This window comes from Prinia subflava, chromosome 22 (assembly GCF_021018805.1).
Source record: "Prinia subflava isolate CZ2003 ecotype Zambia chromosome 22, Cam_Psub_1.2, whole genome shotgun sequence".
Classification (NCBI taxonomy): domain Eukaryota; kingdom Metazoa; phylum Chordata; class Aves; order Passeriformes; family Cisticolidae; genus Prinia; species Prinia subflava.
In genome coordinates this window covers 134025-142653 of record NC_086268.1, presented here as the reverse complement: position 1 = coordinate 142653, position 8629 = coordinate 134025, and the positions used below count along the sequence as shown (strand labels likewise).

The window sequence follows — 8629 nt, the reverse complement described above, 5'->3', positions numbered from 1 at the left end:
AAGGTGCTGCTGTACCATGCAGCTCCTGGTATAAGCTGCTGCTGTGGTGGTGGCAGCTTTGGCAGAGAGAGGCTTTGAGGAGCACCAAGGAATCTGCTTCACCATCTCCTCCCCCATCTTGTCTCTCCTAGCATGGGCATAATTATAGAGGAGGGAAGGGGAGACTGGGAGTCATCATCAAGTGCAGGGAGGGTAGCAAGCCTGGTAGATATTAATTAAAGGTAGAGGCTCTGCTGAACCAGCAGCAGCTGATCCTCTTGCTGACCTCTCCCAGTCTTGCTTTGCCACTTTTGTGTGTGCAGGCTGGGAAAGAAGGGAAGGCTGTGATGTAGAAAGCCTAGAAACTTGCAGGGAATGAGTGGGAAGAGAGAGGCAGCCAGAGGACCCAGAGGAGGACAGACGGTTTCATGTGTCCCCTATGCACCACACCTGGCTGGAGGGAAGGAGCTGCCTGTCTGCCTCTGGCACTGAGCTGTCATGCCAAATAGTGGTGGCTGGGCAACGTTTTTAACCCACTGTGCCTGTGCATGCTGTCTGCAGGGACATGAGTCCAGTGCTGCTACTGGGAAGGATGAAAGTGTGAAAATCTGTCACTGTTTGTTGATGAGGCACTTGGGAGTTCACCAGAGAGGCAGGGAGATATATGGCCTCAGCAGTCCCGTGGAGGGGTCTATCTCCCTTGGGTGGCAAATGATGCTCGATGCAAAGGGGTTCCCAGTGCCTGACCACTCGTGCAGATCGCCGCCCTCCGAGGTAAAACCCAGAACATCCGCAACCCGCCCCTTCCGTCTGCTTCAGCCTCAGGTGCTTTCCATAGGCGCTTCTGCAAAGGGGCGAAGCCACCCCGTGCCAGCTGCCAAAGAGGCGCCTGCTAAGACTGATGTCGCATCCTTGGAGTTGGGGTTGGAAGCAGCCGGCGCTTCTTCCTCCCTCGCTCTCTCCCTCCTTCGGCGGCCGTCGCTCTTCACTGGGCCTCGCTGCAGCACGGTCTGCCCGGGTGAACAGGAGGGCTCCGCCGCATCCTCCTCTTCTGCCCGTAGGGAATGGGGGTGTCCGGCGTTCCGCCGCCAGCCCCTCCCGCCTGCCCACGGGGAGCAGAGCCCGCCGGTGCCGGGGCGGGGCGCTCGCTGCCCCGCCCCAGCGGGAGATCTCCCCGCGCCCCGGCAGGGGGCGCTGCCGCGCGCCGCCCCCGGTTTTGGGGCTGACACCTCCGCCCCTGTCCCCCATCCCTGTCCCCCATCCCTGTCCCGCACCGCCGCTGTTCCCGCCTCCGCTCCCGGGGCAGCGCGGCTCCTCCGCCCCAGTTCGGGCGCTGCGGGTGTGAGCAGAGGGACAAGTCTTGTGTTGACTTTCAACCGAGGCCGCTGCCTCTCATCAGTGGAGCTGGATTGCTTGTCCCCACATCACCTTGAGCTCTGCAACTCTGCGGATGCTGCCAAGTGGCCCTCTCCTCTCAGCTCCACTCTTGGGCGGTTGGTGCACTTCAGGCAGGAAGGTGACACGTCCTGGTTAAGATGCTGGTGGCATTGCCTTGGAGCGGGCAGGCTGCCTCCACAGCCTGGTATGCGTGTGCTCTGTGCGGCTCTCCTCTGTGGAGTCTGTTGTTCAGGGCAGGAGAGGGGTTAATGCGTGGAAAACTTGTCGGTAAAGATAACATGCTGCTCATCTCAATGACTGAAGCCAGTCCTTGTGCCTTGTGCGTAGAAAATATCCTGAGTTGGAAGTCACCCGCAAGGATGATTGAAGTCCAACCCCGCATAGGCTCCGGGAGATGCGGTAAAGAGGGGATCAGGTGTGAGACCTCCCCAGCACAGTGAGGCTCGAGAGCAGGACACGCGGGGTGTCGGCCTGAGCAGAACGGGTGGCTTGCAGGCCGATGTTTCGGGTGATAAAGGGCAGAAGGATGCTCAGCAGGAGCAGCGCCCGTGCTGTTGCGGGGAGGAGTGGGATGCAATTCTGCAGGTCCCGGCGGTACTGGGACCCGTGCGCCATCCCGTACCTGTCTGTGAGACTCGTGGGTGTGCGAAACCTGGATGGCCACTCGCGGGGCGCCGGCCGCTCGCCGCGAGAGGCCCGGAATGAGAGGCGGCGCCGATCCTGGTCCCCGGCGGCGGTGCCGGTCGCGGGCGGTGCCGCTGGGCGGCCGGCGGGGCGCCCGCGACCAGGAAGCGGTTAATCGGCGCGCGGGGCTTTTATTTTGACAGGGCAGCGCCTGGCTCCGGCTCGGAGGAAAGTGAATGATCCTGTTTCTCCAAATGATTATTCAGGCTCCGGCGGAGAAAGGAGCACTCGGCCCGCAGCGCCTCGCCCTCGCCACGGCGCCCCCGCCCGCGCCCGGGCCGCCGCGCCCGCCGGCACCGCTCCCCGCCGCCCGCGCCCGGCCGCCCGCCGCAGCGCGGGGAAGCCGTCCGCGGCCCGGGGCCGGGCGGGCAGCCGGGGCTCACCGCGGCCGGACGCTCACCCCCGCCGGCGGGCGCGGGCTGGAGCCGCCGGCTCGGTCGGCGAAAGGAGCGGCGCGGCGGGGCGGGGGGTGCCGCCGGCAGCGGCCCCGACCCCGCGCCCTGCGGCGGGCGGCCGAGCCATGAGCGCGGCCCGCGCCGCCGGCCCCGCGCCGCTGGCCGGCCCCCAGCAGCCCGCGGAGCCGCGCCGCGCCTCCCCCGCGGGCTCTCCCGGCCTACCCTGAGCCGCTCCGCAGCTGCCGAGGTGAGTGCCCCGCCAGGCCCGGGCAGCCGTCGTCCCATTGTTCCGCCCCGGGCGGGAGCCGGGGCTCCGCGCCACCCCCGCACCGACCCCTTGCCCCGCGCAGCCGGGCCCGCCTCGGGGCTGTCATCTAGGCGGAGGGACGGGCGGGATCCGCCGTCCGTGCCGGAGACTCCGGGATAGACGCCGTACCACCGCTCCCGGGGGCGGCGATAACTTGATGGGGGGACGGCGCCGGCCTCGGCTCGGCCTACCCGCCGAGTCCAGCCGGCTGCGGATGAGCTGTCAGTTCCCCTGCTTGCCTTGCACATTGTCCCTGGTCCGCGGGACCCTTCTCCATTCGCTCTCACGTCTTTGGGGGACAGCGTTTCCCAGGTCCTTGTTATCCATAGCTGCTGCGGCTGCAGGCAGTTCCTCGAGGACAAAAGTGCCTCGACTGGGGCTTTTCTCTAGGTTTAAAGAACTTAGTCGGTTGCGTTTGGTTTTACCGGAGCTGGTCTGGATTTTGCAAGACGGTATTGGTGCTGTTAAAGCCCCAGGGAGCGGGGCCACATTTCACGTGGGGTTTAAATAAACACTCCTGTTAGGGCCTATCCTAACTGTCAGGGGAGACCTTTCCCCTCTGTTTGCGGTGTTCTACTCGGTAGTCTTCGGTTCCCCGTTGAGGTAAATCAGGCATATGGTTAGCTTGGAAGAAAAGCGAGAGAAACACCACGTCTACGTACATATTTTCCTTGCACGCAGAAAGGAACCAGTGTAACAAAACCTCCCCTGCATTGTATTAGGGACGTGTCTTTAGCAGGTGGTGAACTTGTTCCAGCCCCGCTCTGCTAGCAACCACTTGCTGGAATAGAAATGCGAGAAGGATGCATATCTGAACACATAAGTAATGCTACATGACAGGGCAGGCTGTTGTGTTGTTTTGTGCGGCAGCGTCTGCACGCCTTGGGGGCAGCTCCGTTTGACGGGGTGTCAGGCTGCGGCAGCATACGGTAGTGTCCTGGCTGTGCCAGGCAAAGGGCGGCAAAGGGCTGCCGACAGCATGGCACAGAGGACAACCATGCACTGTTGGCTGCAGAGTGATGCTACAGGAGCCTTAGCTACACACTCTTAACCTGCAGGATCTGTTCTGTGAATGTGGCTACCACTCGTTACCCTACTGAAATGCAATTTCATGCCAGGCATGCAGTAATGACATGCAGCTCCTTCCATCCATCAGTCACGTACATGGGTTGTGTGTGTGCCTTGCTTTGCTACTTTGGTGGCAGCAGGGATAAGAACAGTGAGTCACCGAGGAAGTGATTTGCCCAAGGTCACTTGGCAAGGCTGTGTTGGTGCTGAATCAAGACCTCCTTTGACTCTGGTGCCTGTGATAATGCTGGCTGCCACTGCACATGGGTATGTAATACACACCCAAGGCTGGTACATGTGGAGAAATGTCCAGGTTGATGTTGCTACCTGATTCTCCTTGGTGGAAAGATTAGAGTATCGGTGTGCTGCCTGCTCCATTGGGACTTTTTCCAGAGCATTCATAACCTAAGTGCTGAAGAACCTTTGTGTTCGTTTTTTAATGTGTGTGTTGCCGTTTTAGCTGAGCAGGTGGTGGGATTGGTTGCTCCTTGCCACCCTGACATGCATCTTCATTACCTAGAAAGTCCACGGTGTCTTCTGTGGTGCAGTGTTGTAGGTATTACTGTGTCTCCCTCCCCCTGAAAGTCCATTTCCTCTTTCCAGATCTCTGCCACTGAAAAGAAACAAACAGGCAGCAGCTAAAGGAAAGCCTGCTTAGAAACTAGAAACCACAGTTGTTGTTCAGTTGATGGAAGTAAAGTAGTTGTGTTTTGTACTTTTAAGCCCTTTTGCATCTCACTGTGTTGCTGTTGGAAGGTGGCTCTCTGGCCACTGTGTGACAGAGGGGACAGACAGCTGTGTGAAGCAACTGGGCCATCAGAAAGCTGGACATAGCAGGCATCCTGGCTATGCTGCTCCAGGGCAGCTGCCAAAGATGTGCTGGAGTTGCACTTTAGTCCCAGGCTAACTCCAGCTCATGAACTGTGGACTTTGCTCATACTGGCCTGGAGTTTCTGAGGTCCAAGCTCAGCTCAGTCTTTGACTTTTCTATCAGGTTGTCAACCCAGCTGGCATTGTGTTCTCCATACTTGCTGTTTTGGGGAGGAAAAAAAACTTTTGCTTTTTCTTCTCTCCCCTGCTGTTTGCTCCTGCTGAACACTGTGAGTGCTTTCCCTTCTGTCAGCACTTGCTGTGTGAAGGGATGTGGAAAGGAGGGGTAGCTGGAGAGGAGGCTCTTGGTTCCCTCTGTGGGGAGTATCACCTGTGTCTCAACCAGTGGCTGTTTCTTACTGCTGTAGAGATGTTGCTCTTTGTTACTCTTCAGCTGGTTTCAGGGTCCCAGGATGGGTCCTGGGATTGTTTTCTGTCTCTTTCAGCCCCATGTCTTGTCAGTACAGTGTCCAGTTCAAAATTGGCATCAGAACAGCCCTTGCTTCTTTGCCCTGTCTCAGGTGATTGCATCAGGTTTTGCTGCTGCTAGGAGGTGAAGTTCTTAGCGGTCAAAGCACTCGAGGATGTGTCTGTGTTCCTCGGATGTCCAGATGTGCTGCTGTAATGGGTTTTAATCTGCTCAGGTCTAGTCATTTCCTGGAGAAGGCACAGACTGGCTTCCAGCACTTAATTCCTTAGGGCTCCATCCAGTTTTAATACTCTGCCCAACAGATCTCTCAAGTTGGTTTCTTCTGGGAGAATAAGTCCCATGTGGAAAAGCACAAGTTTGCTGTTCCTGTTTGAGAATGCATCAGCAGTCTGTTCCACCTGTGAGCCTGCTCCTGAGCTTCTGTCATTGCCTCCTCCCTGGGATGTCAGCTGTCCCCCAACAGCCTTAGCCAGGCAGAAGCCCAGAGCTTGCTCTGAAAATGTAATTTTCCCCATGCTGTTGCTCTTTCGGCTGAGACCCAGCATCATGCCAGTGCCCTGGGGGGGGAGGTGGGGAGGGCATGGGAGAGAGGGCACATCGGAATCTTGTGCTGTGTTTGAATACTTTTGACATTTTTAATGAAATGTGGTATGTAGATGCATGGATATATAATATAATGCAGGGTAGAGCTATCTTAGCAATATGATGTACAAATGCAGAAATATTTTGTCAGTGTTATTTAAACTGTATCAGTGAAGTGCAAGGAGGATTGCCAGCACACTCTTCTGGAAAATCAGAATCTAATGCAGGTCAGGACTTGGTGTCAGTCAGCTCGCCTTTCTCCCAGGAAGATGTTGACTGGCAAATGCATTTTCTGGTGTGGTCCTGTGTTTCCTGCATTTTCTCGTGTGTGATCCTGTGTTTCCAGAGGATGACGGGAATTGTGAATTCTGACGTCATGTAGTTGATCTCTATGAGATTTAGTTGCCCTATGAGACTTCTCATAGAGCTAAAGCTGTGGAAAAATACACCTAGGAAGTGTTGTGGCTGCTTTACTTCTCAGTTGTGCATCTTCAGCAGTTCTGTGTGGTGCAGATTGTGAGGATGGCTGCAGTGATATTCCTCAGTTCTTCTTGACTTCTATTTTGAAGTTGTGTGCTGATTTCCAATGGGCCAATCTTTGCTGCTTTGGTTTGGCTTCATTTCTTCACCACCTCTGGCAGCCCTGAGTGGAAGGCACCCAGGAACTGTTACTGGACATCGGTGGGCATGGTATTGTTGGTGGGCAACAGTTTCTGTTGCTGTATTTTGCACTTCATCAGCCTCTCCTGGGGAGAAAGCACCAGACAAACCACATGGCATGGATGAGAGGCACACTGTTGCAGGTCACCTGGTTAGCATTGCACCCTTCCTTGGAACAGGGAACTGGTTTTGTTTTCTTCCTACCTGATCTTATATGAAACTCAGAGGGTGACAACAGATTTTGTTCTAATTGGGACCAGTTCACAATAGTGTTTGCAGTTGCCACAGGGTTATACTCAGCAGGAGATAGTGTAGGAGAAGCAGTTAGTGTCACTGGTACTTGCTTCTGATTTAAGACAAAGCTGCTCTTTGGCGAGGCAGCTTGTCAGGAGTCCTGCTCGCTCCCTGCATCCTTGACCAGCAGATCAGTGCTTGTTGGTCCCCAGGACAGCATGGGCCATGGTGTGGCAGGAAGATGGAGCATGGGTTGTCTTGGCATGGCTATCCTGAAGCCTGTACCAAGCCTTGGAAATGGGTGCGCTGCTGTTGGGCATCCTGACTAGTTCCAAGTCCTGCTTGCTTGGGCCTGGACCTGATGCTGCTGCTGCCCCTCTTCCAAAGTGTGGGATGGGCCATCTAAGACGATATGACTCTGAAATAAACAGGGTTGCCTTGATGCCAGCTACAACCCGGAACTGGAGAAACCAGTGTGAGGATAATGGGCTGCAGTCCCCTGAAGAGAGAAATGGTAACCTGTTCTGCTCTCGCTGAATGTGTACCTGCTGGGCACAGTCAGTGAAATGGAGCCTGCTTCCCACTTGCTCAGCTGTTTATGAAGAGGTGGTTTGGTTCTTTGACAGCTACTGGTATCTGGGCACAGGTGGCTTCCATGTATCCCTTGTATCCTTGCTGGATTGTCTAATGGGTGCATCAGGCTGTGGTTTCCAGCCCCGTTCCCACTGCCTACGATGGGAGGGCAATGCCTTCACCTGGCATCATCCTGCTGCCTCTTTCTCGGCAGCTCAAGGCAGAGGAACATGCAAGCTGTGCTCAGGCATCTTTGGGAGACAGGACTCCCCAGTTCGGGCAGCTTGTCTGGCAGCTTCAGCTGGAGCCACTATAGAAAATGGCACTTTGATGCTGGGTTTTTGTTCCCCCAAAGAGCTGGAGCTATGTTTGGGTGTTGGGTTTTTCAGGTACAACTCTGGATGCCTGGAATCCCAGCTGGAGGATAATGGGGAGCCTCTTCTGATGCTGGGTAATAGCCTCAAGATGGCTTTAGGACTGCGCTGTGCACTGTGCCCAGAGGTGGGGCGTCACCCTGTTTGGTGATGAGAGCTGCTGGAGCCAAGTCCTGGGCCAGAAGCCAGGTTTGTGATCCATGCCAGAGAGGGCGAGACTTGGAAGGCAAAGCAGAGCTCCTCCTGAGTGAGAGATGGACTGAAATACTGAGTAAAACCACAGAGTGCTCCTTGTTTCTGCCTATGCCTACTTGTCTTCTTTCTTCTCAAAGTATGTGGGAGGCCACAGGATGGATCTTCTAAGGAGCAGGAGGGCTATGCTCCTCAGGCAGATCTTCACCATTGTGCCTCTTCAGGGTGATGGTTGGGTTGGTTTTTTTAAGTTTTATTTTGTTGTGTTTTTTTTTTCCCTGTTTAACCCTGCCCCTGGTATTGCTGGACCTTCCCCATCCTTGCTGCTACTGGTTTAATAGCCACATCCTCGCAAGGTGTACTGTCTACAGCAGTGCTGTGTTCAGTTGCACTGCTCTTCCTGTCACAGGTCAGGTAACCAGCTTTCCTTTTCCTTGCTCAGCTCTTACTCCTGTGGCTGAGAAGAGGAATGGGCCAGGATATGGTTTATGTAGAAGATGCTCTGTGGCACTGACTGTTTACAGACTCTATGCCTCTCAAAATGTAAGCATGGGAAATGCCAGGCTCTGCTAGGGTTTGTGCAAGCTGCATGGCTCCTGCCTGCTGGGTGTCTTGCAGCCTCTGGCCACAGCAATCTGCCCTGTCACAGAACAGAAGAGGTTTTAAGCACTCTGCAGAAGCAAGGGCTTGCTTTTTTTTACCTCCAAAATAGAGGCTGGCAGGAAAAGTGAAAGGAAGTTACTTAACGAAAGACAGGAAGGGAATATGTGGCAGAGCTAGGGACAGAAGCTAGGACCAGTTCCTACTCATCATTCCTGCTCTGTTGGCTCTCTGGGTCTCAGCCTCTTATTCAAGACATAAGCAGGGTTTTCTATTCCTCTGA

At 55.6% G+C, this 8629-nt stretch overlaps 1 protein-coding gene across 2 annotated transcripts in view; it reads left to right on the top strand.

Annotated features, from left to right (window-relative positions):
• The first annotated feature begins 2450 nt into the window (after nt 1–2450).
• The window catches only part of BCL9L (BCL9 like), a 47031-nt gene continuing 40852 nt past the window's right edge, over nt 2451–8629 (top strand). The window contains exon 1 of one of the 2 annotated variants that reach the window (XM_063417718.1): nt 2451–2703. The gene's annotated coding sequence lies outside the window, so the exon portion shown is untranslated. The remainder of the gene's footprint in view (nt 2704–8629) is intronic. The other variant, XM_063417717.1, reaches the window with a different exon arrangement.